The 13,878-nt window shown below is 42.2% G+C and overlaps 2 non-coding genes across 2 annotated transcripts; both read right to left on the minus strand.

The window, feature by feature from the left end:
- Positions 1 to 8,709: 8,709 nt before the first annotated feature.
- Positions 8,710 to 8,781, minus strand: Trnac-gca. The gene has a single exon. It is a non-coding gene; the product is annotated as a tRNA-Cys (tRNA).
- A 911-nt stretch (positions 8,782 to 9,692) lies between these two features.
- On the minus strand, positions 9,693 to 9,764 carry Trnac-gca. The gene has a single exon. It is a non-coding gene; the product is annotated as a tRNA-Cys (tRNA).
- Between the last annotated feature and the right edge of the window lie 4,114 nt (positions 9,765 to 13,878).

A 13,878-nucleotide genomic window follows, 5' to 3' on the forward strand; every position in this document is an offset into this window, starting at 1 on the left:
ATGGAAACCCCAAGTTTCACATTAATTTCTTTCGTGTACCCATGTTCTCAGACCTCCATTGCACTTCATTGACCCACTATGGATTTACCAATTAAGGCCTTTGTCTGTAGTCTTTCTTTTTCTTTAAAATTTTTAAATTATGCTTTTTGCCAAGATGTCACAAAAGTGAAAAAGGAAGTTCTTACCCTAGGAAAGCTGAAAGTAAAGTCCTTGGAAGCCAAGAAGGCAGTGCTGAATGGTATCCACAGCCACAAAAGGAAGAAAAGTCCCATGTCACCCACCTTGTGGAACCCTGTGGCTCTAGAGGCAGCACAAATACCCTCCTAAGAATGTTGCCAGGAGGGAGCACAAACCATCCAGAATCTGCCCCCACCAGAGCCTTGGCTTCCACATCCACTGAGAGAGGTGAGCACCTGCCCTCTCCTTTCCCCCTTGTTGGAGGCCTTGACTGGGGCACATTGCCTGGTCCTGATACCAAATCTCCAGATACCTGGGGGAAGCCCAAACCATCCAGCACTGCATCTGCTGGCTTTGGAGACTTGGGCCCAAACCCAACAGGAGAGAGATCTGTGGAGAGCCCGAAACCATCCAGCACTGCATCTGCTGCCATCAAAGCCTTGGTCCTGTACCCACTCGGAGAGGTGATTGCTGGGCCTTCTCCTTTCCCTCCTCGTTGAAGACCCAAATCTCCAGAGACCTGGGGGAAGCCCAAACCATACAACACTGCATCTTCTGCCTTCTGAATCTTGGGCCTGTGTCTATCGATGGAGGCCATATCTTCACCCACTGGATGGAGAGATGGGTAGAGACAGATTAAGAACACATTCTACAACATAAAGAGTGATATGATACCACCAGTGTCTAGGGGTTCTACACTAAGAAGACCTGTCCATCCCAACTCAGATGGAACAGAAGGGAATGACCATAAAAAAACTTTATGAAGATGATAGAGGCCCCTAAAGAAGAAATGTGAAAATATTTTAGAGAATTGGAACAAAAGACAAAAAAATGCAAGAAATCAGCAAATCTCTTAAAGACAGCCAGGAAAGCCAAGAAAACACAATCATGCAGGTGAAAGAGACAATTCAAACAGTTCAAGACTTGAAAACTGAAACAGAGACAATAAAGAAAACACAAAATGAGGGAATGCTGGAAATAGAAAATCTGAGTAAGGATCAGAAACTACAGATGCAAGCCTAACCAACAGAACACAAGAGATGGAAGAGAGAATCCTCTAGTGTTGAAGATACACTAGAGGAAATAGATTCATTGTCCAAAGAAATGTTAAGTCCAACAAATCCTGGACAGAAAAAAAACAGGCAATATGGGACACCATGAAAATACCAAAGCTAAGAATAATAGGTATAAGAGAAGTTGAAGAAGCTCAGCTCTAAGGTGCAGAAAACATATTCAACAAAACCATAGAAGAAAAGTTCCTCAACCTAAAGAAGGACATGCCTGTGAAAGTACAAGAAACTTACAGAGCACCAAATAGACTTGACAAAACAAAACATAACAAAAGAAGACAAAACAAAACTCCCTTTGACACATTATAATAATGATACCAAACATACAAAATAAAGAAAGAATATTAAGAGCTGCTGAGGAAAAAGGCCAAGTAACATACACAGGCTGACATATCAGAATTATACCTGACTTCTCAGTGGAATCTCGGAAAGGCTGAGATGGTCTACAAACACTAAGAGAACACAGATGCCACACAGAACTACAACCAGCAAAGCTTTCAATCACAATTTCGGAGAATGACAAGATGTTCCATGACAAAATCAGATTCAAAGAATACATATCACCCATCCAGTCCTAGAGAAAGTACTGGAAGGAAAACACCAACTCCAGAAAATTAGCTATACTCACAAAACATAGGCAATATATAATCTCACATTACCAAAAGCCAAAAAAAAAAAAGATGGAAACATACACAGTACAACCACCACCTAAAACCCAAAAGTAACTAAAAAGAACAATCTATGGTCACTAAGATTCCTTAATATCAGTGGTCTTGTTTCACCTATAAATAGACACAGGGTAGCAGAGTGGATATGAAGACAGAATCCATCCTAAGCAGCATACAAGAGACACACAGGGTCCAGAAACTACCAAGCTACTAAGTGTTTATTGAATGAAGATATCACAGAGTGTCCTAGTGAGTGTCTTCCCGAGTGCTTAGATCATGGGGAATACTCTCCCTGAGCTTCATCTGAGGGTCATCAAGTACCAAAGACCAAAAGGTCTTGTCCTATCTCTTTGTGTGAATTTATGGACAAACCCACAGACAGGCATTTTTCAATGTCAATGCTGATGCCTTTACCACACCCTGAGAGAGAGAGTGTGTGTGTGTGTGTGTGCATGCGCATTCGGCTACTCAAAGCTGAAGAGGGCAGAGGAATGGGAGACATCAATGTAGAAAACCTGTGGATTTCTGGATCATTAACAGCAGATCATGAACATGTAGGTATCCTGGGTGTTGAACGAAGGTTGAAGAGGTTCTAATGAAGTATTAGCTGTACTCAGCCTCTTTGGGGTATAGCTCAGTGGTAGAGTTTATGATGGCAGCTCAAGAAGGTCTTCTTTCAAATCCTGGTGCCCCAATACGTATCTAGTTTTGACCTTTTACATAGATACCTACTTTTAATTTCTTCTTACTACGCTCTAGTGTTAAAATATTTTCTCCTTGAACCAGTAAATTCTAAGGATATATTGTTGTGTTTCTTTACCCCAAATAAATTAGAATCACTTGAAGTATCTATAAAAGGTCTTTTTCCCAGGCCTTCCCCCAGAACAATTAAATCACAGTAAGAGTGTGGGGCGTAAGCATGGTGAAGGCTCTCCTGTGCCTTCCTGACTCCTGGAACGTGAAGTGGGAACCAACCTTACACTTCCTGGGAGCCCCTGCAGGACAGGCTGCACCATCCCTCCTTTGTCGGCCCAAATTCTCTGCTCTAGACTTGTGCTCATGTCTCCAGCACCTGTGCTCTGGAACTTTGCTCATATCTCCAGCATCTGTATTCTGGGCCCTCTCCTTTTCCCCTTGTTGGAGGCCTTGACTTGGGCACATTGCCTAGTCCTTACCAAATCTCCAGATACCTGAGGGAACCCAAACCGTCCAGCACAGCATCAGCTGCCATCAAATCCTTGGTCCTGTACCCACTCAGAGAGGTGATTGCTGGGCCTTTTCCTTTCCCTCCTCCTTGAGGACCCAAATCCCCAGAGAACTGAGGGCAGCCCAAACCATACAGCACTGCATTTGCGGCCATCTGAATCTTGGGCCTACATGTACCAGAAGTGGCAATAACTTCACCCACTGGAAGGAAAGATGGGTAGAGACAGTGTAAGAACACATTCTACAACATAAAGAGTGATATGATACCACCAGTGTCTAGGGGCTCTACACCAGCAAGACGTGACATCCCAACTCAGATGAAACAGAAGTGAATGACCTTAAAACAACTTTACGAAGATGATAGAGGCCCTTAAAGAATAAATGTGAAAATCCCTTAAAGAAATGGAACAAAAGACAAAAAAAATGCAAGAAATCAGCAAATCTCTTAAAGACAGCCAGGAAAGCCAAGAAAACACAATCAAGCAGGTGAAGGAGACAATTCAAACAGTTCAAGACTTGAAAACTGAAACAGAGGCAATAAAGAAAACACAAAATGAGGGAATGCTGGAAATAGAAAATCTGAGTAGGGATCAGAAACTACAGATGCAAGCCTAACCAACAGAACACAAGAGATGGAAGAGAGAATCTCAGGTGTTGAAGATACACTAGAGGAAACAGATTCATTGAACAAAGAAATGTTAAGTCCATCAAATCCTTGACACAAAATATCCAGGCAATATGGGACACCATGAAAATACCAAAGTTAAGAATAATAGGGATAGAAGAAGTTGAAGAAGCTCAGCTCTAAGGTGCAGAAAACATATTCAACAAAACCATAGAAGAAAAGTTTCTCAACCTAAAGAAGGACATGCCTGTGAAAGTACAAGAAACTTACAGAGCACCAAATAGACTTGACAAAACAAAACATAACAAAAGAAAACAAAACAAAACTCCCCTTGACACATTATAACAAAAATACCAAACATACAGAATAAAGAAAGAATATTAAGAGCTGCTAAGGAAAAAGGCCAAGTAACATATACAGGCTGACATATCAGAATTATACCTGACTTCTCAGTGGAATCTCAGAAAGGCTGAGAAGGTCCTGCATAGATGGTCTACAAACTAAGAGACCACAGATGCCAGCCTAGACTACTATAACCAGCAAAGCTTGCAATCATTATGGGGAGAAAAACAAGATGTTCCATGACAAAACCAGATTCAAAGAATATCATATCACCCATCCAGTCCCACAGAAAGTACTGGAAGGAAAACACCAACTCCAGGTAATTAGCTATACTCACAAAATATAGGCAATATATAATCTTACATTACCAAAAGCCAAAAAAAGAGGGAAACACACACAATACCACCACCAACAACAAACACAAAAGAAACAAAAAAGAACAATCAATGGTCACTAAGATTCCGTAATATCAGTGGTCTTATTTCACCTATAAAAAGACAAAGGGTAACAGAATGGATATGAAGACAGAATCCATCCTTCTTCGGCATACAAGAGACACACTACAACTTAAAAGACAGACATAACCTCGGAGTACAGGGTTGGAAAGATTTTCAAATCCAATGGACCTACCAAAAAAGCTTGTGTAGCTATCCTATTATCTAATATGTTAGACTTCAAAGTAAAATGAATCAAGAGATGAAGTAAGTAAGTTCATATTTATCACAGGAAAAATCTGTCAAGATGAAGTCTCAACTCTAAACATCTATGCTTCAAATACAAAGGCACCCACATTTTTAAAAGAACTGTTACTTGAACTTAAATAGCACATGAAAACCCACATACTTATAGTGGGAGACTTCAACATTCCACTCTCACCAGACAGGACTATCAGACAGAAACTTAACAAAGAAATAAAGGAACTAAGAGAAATTATGACTCAATTGGGTTTAACAGACATTCCATACAAAAACAAAAGAACATACCTTCTTCTCAATGCCACATGGAACCTTCTCTAAAATCCACCATATAATCTACAACAAAGCAAACCTCAATAGATACAAAAACATTGGAATAACCCTCTGTATCTTATCAAGTCACCATGGTTTAAAGTTAGAATTTAACAATAACACAAAATGCAGAAACCCTAAGAACTCATGGAAACTGAACAATGCTCAGTTGCATCACTCCTGATTCTTACTGTGTTCTCAGCCTTTGAATCCTTTGTCCAAGGTTTAAATGTCCCCAGTGATATGTGACAAAATGATCCTACTTATAGTCTCAGAAACCACAAAAGGCCACCTTAATCCATGTCCTGGTGACTGGTGGCCTTCCAGGTTCTCCGCATACTGCGCACATTGTGTGACAAGAAAACTCAGATGTCTGGGATTCACCATCTGCTAGCTCACCAGTGTAAAGTGCATCCAGCAGGCTATGTGTGTTCCTTGGATTCCAGATCTTTCAGGTGACTCTGTTTTCATCATATTTAGAAGATGGGGTGGGTTCCCTAATCTTCAGCCATGGCAATTTCAGTAGCATGAACCAGCATCTGCATCTAGAACTATGTTTGGAAGCCCGGACAACAACAGGAGTGGGCGGTGGACAGTGACCCTAAAGATGGGGGCTGTAAAAATCGAGGTGTTTTTCTGCCTAAACTGGAGAAATCCAGCTGATTCTCCAGAGCTGGGTATAGGGGATTCCCGTCTATGGAGTGAAGCAGACTGCCTCTTGGATTACAGGCTGATTGTTGGAATGTGGACATCCAATAGAGGTTGTTGGCTGGCACCTCTTCTAAATTTTCAGGATTCCTGCTCTGGCTGTCATGCTTCAGCATTTTAAGTTCATTGAACTCAAATTTTCAGACACCATTTGCTACATAACCATGTGTATGGCCAAGCAGAGTCTGACAAGGTGGGAGCTCCATGGACAGCTCCACAGCCTGCAGTCTTTGCTGGAGACACAGAAGGAACTTGCAGACCCACAACACTGTGCAGAAGACTCAGCTATTTCTGCACAGTGACTATGATGCCCCCCAAATCCAATTATCACAATGCTGTCTAGAAGTGGCTCATCATGCCACTTGTTGCACTAACCTGAGAAACTCTCTCTCTCTCTATCTATCTATCTCCTGTGGAGTGTGTGTGTGTGTGTGTGTGTGTGTGTGTGTGTGTGTGTGTGTGTGTGTGTGTCTGTCTGTGTCTGTGTGTGTATGTGTGTGTATGTGTGTGTGTGTGTGTCTGTGTCTGTGTGTGTTGTGTGTGTGTGTGTATGTGTGTGTGTATGTGTGTGTGTGTATGTGTGTGTGTGTCTGTGTGTGTATGTGTGTGTGTGTGTGTCTGTGTGTGTGTGTCTGTGTGTGTGTGTGTCTGTGTGTGTATGTGTGTGTGTGTGTGTGTGTCTGTGTCTGTGTGTGTGTGTATGTGTGTGTGTGTGTGTGTGTGTGTGTGTCTGTGTGTGTGTGTGTGTGTGTGTCTGTGTCTGTGTGTGTTGTGTGTGTATGTGTGTGTGTGTGTGTCTGTGTGTGTGTGTGTGTGTGTGTGTGTGTGTGTGTGTGTATGTGTGTGTGTGTGTGTGTGTGTGTGTATGTGTGTGTGTATGTGTGTGTGTGTGTGTGTGTGTGTGTGTGTGTCTGTCTGTCTGTGTGTGTGTGTGTGTGTGTGTGTGTGTGTGTGTGTTATGAAGAATCCAGATGCAGAGGCACATATATGTAATCAAGAGCTCTTAAGCAAAAGTGGCAGTTGGACACAGGAGATTCTGGAGGGTCCTGGCTGTTAGCCTACTGTATATTTCCCAGTTTTAAGCAATAAAAGGCACTCTGCTTCAAATAAATCAGATATTGAGGTCTGACATCTTGGACCTTCCAATGTGCTCCATGGCAAACATATGCCCTCTTATAGAAACACATCAAACATGCATGAATGCTTGCCTGTGTACACACACACACACACACACACACACAACAGTGTTGGGAGATTACAGTGTCCTTTTCTCTTCTTAATATTACGTTTTATTCTTGGTGAGTCTGGTTTCCTAGGGAACAGGTGCCGAGAGTCACAAAGAACATTATGACCTTTGGTGAGGCAGTGCAGAGATGCTGTAATGAGGAGAGTCTACACAGGGACAAGGGCAAAAGTCAGTAGTAGAGCAATTGCCTACATGTCAGGTAGCACCAGACACAAGACAGTATGCTGCTGGCCATGTTGTGCTCCTGAGACCATAGACTCTCTGGTTCTCATTCCTCCACAAATTCTGAGGACTGATTCTGTTCTCAGGTTTATCATCTTCTGATACACTGAGGGTGTATGCAAAAGGAGACTAATAGGTAGGAAGAAGAGAGACAATGGAGGCTGCTCCATCCTTGCTCAAGAAGGTGGGTACAATGGCCCCTTCATCTTAAATGTGAATTCTGCCATGACATGGTCATTATGAGGCTTGTCTTCTTTAGGCCTGATTTATCAAATGTTTTCCACATCTGTAGCATAGAAATGATTATGTAAAATTAATAGCTATAAACAACCCATGAGTCTGAATCATCCCCAGAGTGTCTTAGAGACAGAGGTCATTCTCAGGTCCTGTTCCCAGAGAATCTGGTTCAAAGGTTCTCAAGTCGGGACCAAGAACATTTGCTTCTGCCTACCCTGCCCTACCTGCCATGTGTTCTTAAGTTTGCAGTACCACGTATCTATTTCCTTGTGTGGAGCAGGTCTCAAATCCAACAAAAAGAGGTGGTTACCTTCCATGCAAGTCACTATTGCATTCACAGAGTCTACATCTTGGTGAGACAATTGATGACTTTGTAAGCACCCTCCAGCAGGATGAAAGTTAATCAACAGGAAGAAAAGTTCCTGGTCAGTGCCAACTTGGTTCACATGTCTTGCGACTAATTTATGTGGTGTCTTCAGCACATAGGTTTTGCTCAGAAAGTTCTCTTGTGCAATTGAGAGCAATGCCAATGGACTGTGATGTCCTGGGGGGCTCTCTGGGACACCAGAGATTAATTGGAATTGCCCTACACAGGGGATATGATTTTCTGAGAATCCATGTTTGTCAAATAAAACATCCCAGTTCCAGGGATGGAACACAGCCTTTTGTGGTGTGGTGAGAGGTGTCATGGTGCCCCAAACAAATTTATCATCTTCTAGTGTCAAGAGTTTCTGTTGAAAAATTATCTACCCTCATAAATTGTTGTCCTATATGCATCAGCTCTTGTAGCCTAGGTTTTTAAAATCTTCCCTTTGGCCTTAGATTTCTTTAACATTTGCTACTGAGTTCACATTTCATTCATTGAACCCTGTACTTGCAAAAGTCTGAGTGAAGCCCACATCTTCCTTCCTTTGTGATACATTTTCTTTCTTTGTCCTTCTGACATCTTCAGTTTCTGACCATTGTGCATACTGGGGAGAGTGTGGAGTCAGAGTCATGAGTGTCTGGGCCCTTGGGTGAGAGTTCTGCTAGGAGACTAAGTTATCCTGGTTCACACCATCAAATTACTGCAGTATGGAGCCCAGAGAGGGAGGCTCTCAAGTTTATTCAAGACACCTAAACCAATGGAGACTTCCATGCCTCATTGATGTCCTCCCCATGATTAATGTGGAAAATTAACTACCAAAATCATACTTAAGTAAGGGGGCACCTGGATTTGAACCAGGGACCTCTTGATCTGCAGTCAAATGCTCTACCCCTGAGCTATACCCCCACTTATAGGTAAGGTAACCTCTCATTAGCACCTCTTCCACCCTGGCATCACACCAAGGCTCCCTACGTGTTCATGATCTACTGGTTCCTCCTAATGATCTTGGCTTGAAAGATTGTTCTATAGAAGTCTGTCCTCCTCCCTTCCCCTCTCCACACTTAGGCAGCCATCTCAATGCCCACTCTATTGAGGGGTGCTAAAGACATGAGCTTTGGCCCTGGAAAGGACACTTAGCTGTGGTGTTTTCCTTGAGTTCACACATAAGTTTCTGTAAGGGACCAAAACATGAGATGATGTGTCTGGGTTTCCAATGGACCAACGCTGTAGCCTGGAGAGAACTTTATCTGTCCTCCAAGATATCAGAAGGCTGCCCTTTACATCATATATTCACTCAACAAACAACCATGGAGCTTCTTAAGGTCAGGTCACTATGAGCCATGCTGAGGACACAAAGGGAGGTCAGCATTTTTCCTTTTCCTTAGAGTCTCAGTCTCAATAGGAGACAAACTCATGGATCAAGTCTTTTCTCAGAAGGAGCAGGAGCCGAGGCACAGTCTAGTGGGTAGTAGCATGTAAGGCACACCCTTTCTGGGGGGTTCATCAGGGATTTCCCAAGGAGTTGACTGTGGAAAGTTGACAGAGTTAGAATCCCACTCCTCAACTTCATAGGACTCCACTCTGCTGACTTCCTGCACTGACTGAGCCCTGTGCAGCCTTGGAGGGCAAGCCTGTATCACAACATGTGTGTGAACTGAATGAGTCTCACAGTGAGTCCAGGACGAGTGCCTCTCAGAAAGGAGACCAGGGACCAAGCCTGAGCAGAATCCAGGACACAGGAAACACAGTATATTGGTTGTCTCTATGTTAACCAGTACTTCAAATTTTGTCTGTTGTATCTAAAAGATACAGTAGGAAGGGGGCACCTGGATTTGAACCAGGGACCTCTTGATCTGCAGTCAAATGCTCTACCCCTGAGCTATACCCCCATCTGCTTCATGTATCTCTAATAAACATCTTTGAACCTGTATGTCCATTCCCTGAAATGTGTACTTGCTAGTAGTCTGCTGTCATCTGCTTTCTCCTTTGAGGCCCAGCCCTGAGCCAACTGCAAGCCTTTCTTCCTCCTCCTCATGTCCTGTTCCCTCCTATCCTAATCCACAGCTTGGACAGAAGCACTGATGCCCAGAAGCCTGCATACAGCTCCTCCTACAGCCCCACCTGTAAAGCCAAACTCAAAGGATTGGGTCTTCAGCAATTAATGGTTTATGAGGAGAGAGAACAGTTTTTTAAATGGTGTGACTCATGGTATGTCAACATTATTCCATTGGATGGCCCCACAGCCTGAAATGTGGGGATAGTAAAAATTGGTGGACACAAAGCTGGGGATGTAAATGTGGGATGGATCTGTGAAGAGGAGGTAAAAGAAGGCGTTGAAGGTGAATATGATCAAAATACATTGTATGAAATTCACAAAAACTGATGAAAATATTTTCAAAGAAACTTTATTCCCTTCAACTATAGGGTCTTACCATCAGGTTGTGAATAGATGGCAATTCTCTTGGGGTTCATGGAGCACATTTGGCCACCTATTCAGCCAAGTGTAACAGATTCCTGGCCCTGGAGGTTTTATTTGGTAGCATTTAAATTCATGTGATATAGGTATATATTTTAGGGAACCTCTATTGAAGTAGATTTTCACATCAGTTTCAAAAGGCCAGTGCTAATTGTCTCTCCCCATCGTATTCTCTTTCCCTTCTCTCCCATCCCCCTTCCTGGTTAAATCTTCTATTCTAATTTCCCATTACCTCTCCATAGTGCTATATGCTCTTTTCCCTTCTTTGGAAGATCCTCTCCTACCACATGGTGGCTTAATAGGTACCCAACCTCTGTGGTTATTTCAGATGTAACTCACAGATCAAATGTTTAAAAGCTTACATCTGCATATAAGAGAAAAATCCAATATTTGATTTTTGATTATTTGGACCTCATTCAGGATGATTGCTTCTAGCTCCATCCATTTTCCTGTAATTTTGAAATCTTCCTTTTTCTTAATGTCTGAATATTAGTCCATTGTGTACATGTCCCACACTTTCATTATCCAATGATCAGTTGATGGGTGTCCAGCATGTTTCCTGTCTCTGGGTATTATGAGCAGAGCAGCAATGAAAATGGATGAGTAAGCACCTTTTCTATACAAGACAGAGTCCTTTGGATAGATACTTAAGGATGGGATTGCTGCATCTTGGGGATGACTGATTCTCTGAAGCCAACACTTGTTTATGTTGTAAACATGGAGAAGCTAAGCTGGTGCTCAACTTCCTCATCTGTATTGAGAAATACTCATGTTGCTGGAAGGTCCACACATTATCAGAGGAGATAGGTAATCATCAATATCAATCAGGAGTTTGGCGGTTGCGGGTTACGAAACCGAACACCCAGAGGCAGCCCAGGCTCCATCTGCCGGCCCAGGTAGGCCAGGAACTGTTTCCAGTTCCAGTTCGTCGTCACTGCTCAGAGTTATCTGACACAAGTGACCATACGGATTGCAGCGGGATCCAACACCCCGAGGCCCAGTTACAGCTCTGCCTCCAACTGCCCTCCTGGCGGGACCGGCACACCTGGACATTTCCGACACCCGGGTAACAGTGACACCTCCATCCACTAAAAGAGGACCGACATCAGAGTATTGGATCTGTTTGCATCTACCAGAAGGAAACCGTGGTCCCACACCCACCAGGAGAACAAGAAACACTTGCTACACCCACCAGAAGAAAAGATGAGAAGAGGACAAGGTAAAAGCACATCCAACAACAGAAAACTCAATTTGACACCACCAGAGACTAGGAACCATATACCAGTAAGGCCTCAACATCATGATGCAGATGAACCAGAAGAGAATGACCTTGACCTTAAAAACATCTGCAGGAAAATGATAGAGGACCGCAAAGAGGACATGAGAAAATCCCTTAAAGAAATTGAAGACAAAAAAAAAAAAAAACAAAAAACATAAGAAACAGTTCAAGACCTAAAAACCGAAATAGAGACAATAAAGGAAGCACAATCTGAGGCAATGCTGGAAATAGAAAAGCTGGGTAAACGATCAGGAACTACAGATGTAAGCATAACCAACAGAATACAAGAGATGAAAGAGAGAATCTCAGGAGTTGAAGACACACTAGTGGAAATAGATTCATCAACCAAAGAAAATCTTAAGTCCTACAAATCCCTAACACAAAATATCCAGGAAATATGGGATACTGTGAAAAGACCAAACCTAAGAATAATAGGTATAGAAGAAGGTGAAGAAATCCAACTCAAAGGTGCAGAAAACACATTCAACAAAATCATAAAAGAAAAATTTCCCAACCTAAAGAAACATGCCAATGAAAATACAAGAAGCCTACAGAACACCAAATAGACTGGACCAAAAAAAAGGTCACCTCACCACATAATAATCAAAACACCAAGCATACACAACAAAGAGAAAATATTAAGAGCAGCAAAGGAAAAAGGTCAAGTAACCTATAAAGGCAAACCTATTAGAATCACCCCTGACTTTTCCTTGGAATCTCTGAAAGCCAGAAGGTCCTGGATCAATATTCTACCTACACTAAGAGACGATGGATGCCAGCCCAGACTACTATACCCAGTAAAGCTTTCATTATAGATGGAGAAAACAAGATATTCCATGCTAAAACCAGATTCAAACAATACTTATCCACCAATCCAGCCCTACAGAAAGTACTGGAAGGTAAACTGCAGCCCAGGGTAGTTAACTTCAACCAGAAAAACATAGGCAATAGATAATCCCAATTTTTCAACAGTCAAAAGAAAAAGACATAGAATCCCACACATAATCTTTCCACCATCACCAAATCAAAAACAAACAAGAATGAACAATAATCAATGGTCATTAATATCCATCAACATTAATGGTCTTAACTCCCCTATAAAAAGACACAGATTAGCAGAATGGATAAGAAGACAGAATCCTTCCTTCTGCTGCTTACAAGAAACTCACCTCAACCTCAAAGACAGACGGCACCTAAGAATTAAAGGTTGGGGAAAGATTTCCAAACAAATGGACCCAAGATACAAGCAGGGGTAGCAATCCTAATATCCAAAAAATTGGACTTTAAACTAAAATCAGTCAAAAGAGATGAAGAAGGTCATTTCCTACTCATCACAGGAGAAATCCATCAGGATGAAGTCTGAACATTTATTCCCCAAATACAAAGGCATCCAAGTTTGTAAAAGAAACATTACTAAAACTCAAATCACACATAAAACCTCACACACTTATAGTGGGAAACTTCAACACCCCCCTGATGGGGGAAATATTCTGTGTCTGTTTATAAATAAAGTACTTGCTTGGCCAATGAGACAGCAGGTTAGGCTGGACTAGGAGTCAAAGAGGATTCTGGGAAATGTAGTAGAGAAGTGGTGTTCCAGACAGGAAGTGACATAGCAAGGAGACTCATATTTAAGAAGAGGAAAAAGGAAGTGTCGCTCTCTTTTTCCCCTCGGCTCCTGCTCCAGCGGCACAATGTGATTCACCAGCAAGGAGGGACGCCAATAAGGCGTCCGATAAGATAAGTCTTATAAAATATATAGACATATGATAATTGACACTGAGCTAACAGATGAGAATCCTGGTCATTGGCCAAGCAGCATTGTAACTAATACAAGTCTCTCTCTGTGTATTCATTTGGGCCTAACTCGGGCAGGTGGCTGGTGTAAAGCACACACGTGGCGGTGGGGCTCAGGCAGCTTTTGGCAAAAAGATTTATTGTAACACCCACCTTACACTACTAAACAGGACCTCCAGACAGAAACTTAACAAAGAAACAAAGGATCTGACAGAAGTTATGACCCAAATGGGTTTAACAGATATCTGTAAACATTCCATCAAACACAAAAGAATATACCTTCTTCTCAGCGCACATGGAACCTTCTGTAAAATTGACCACATAGTTGGCAGCAAAGCAAACCTCCACAGTTACAAAAGAATTGAAATAACCCCCTGTATCTTATCAGATCACCATGCATTAAAGCTAGAATTCAACAACAACACGAATTACAGAAAAACTACAAACTCAT

Source organism: Cricetulus griseus, chromosome 8 (genome assembly GCF_003668045.3).
Source record: "Cricetulus griseus strain 17A/GY chromosome 8, alternate assembly CriGri-PICRH-1.0, whole genome shotgun sequence".
Taxonomy (NCBI): domain Eukaryota; kingdom Metazoa; phylum Chordata; class Mammalia; order Rodentia; family Cricetidae; genus Cricetulus; species Cricetulus griseus.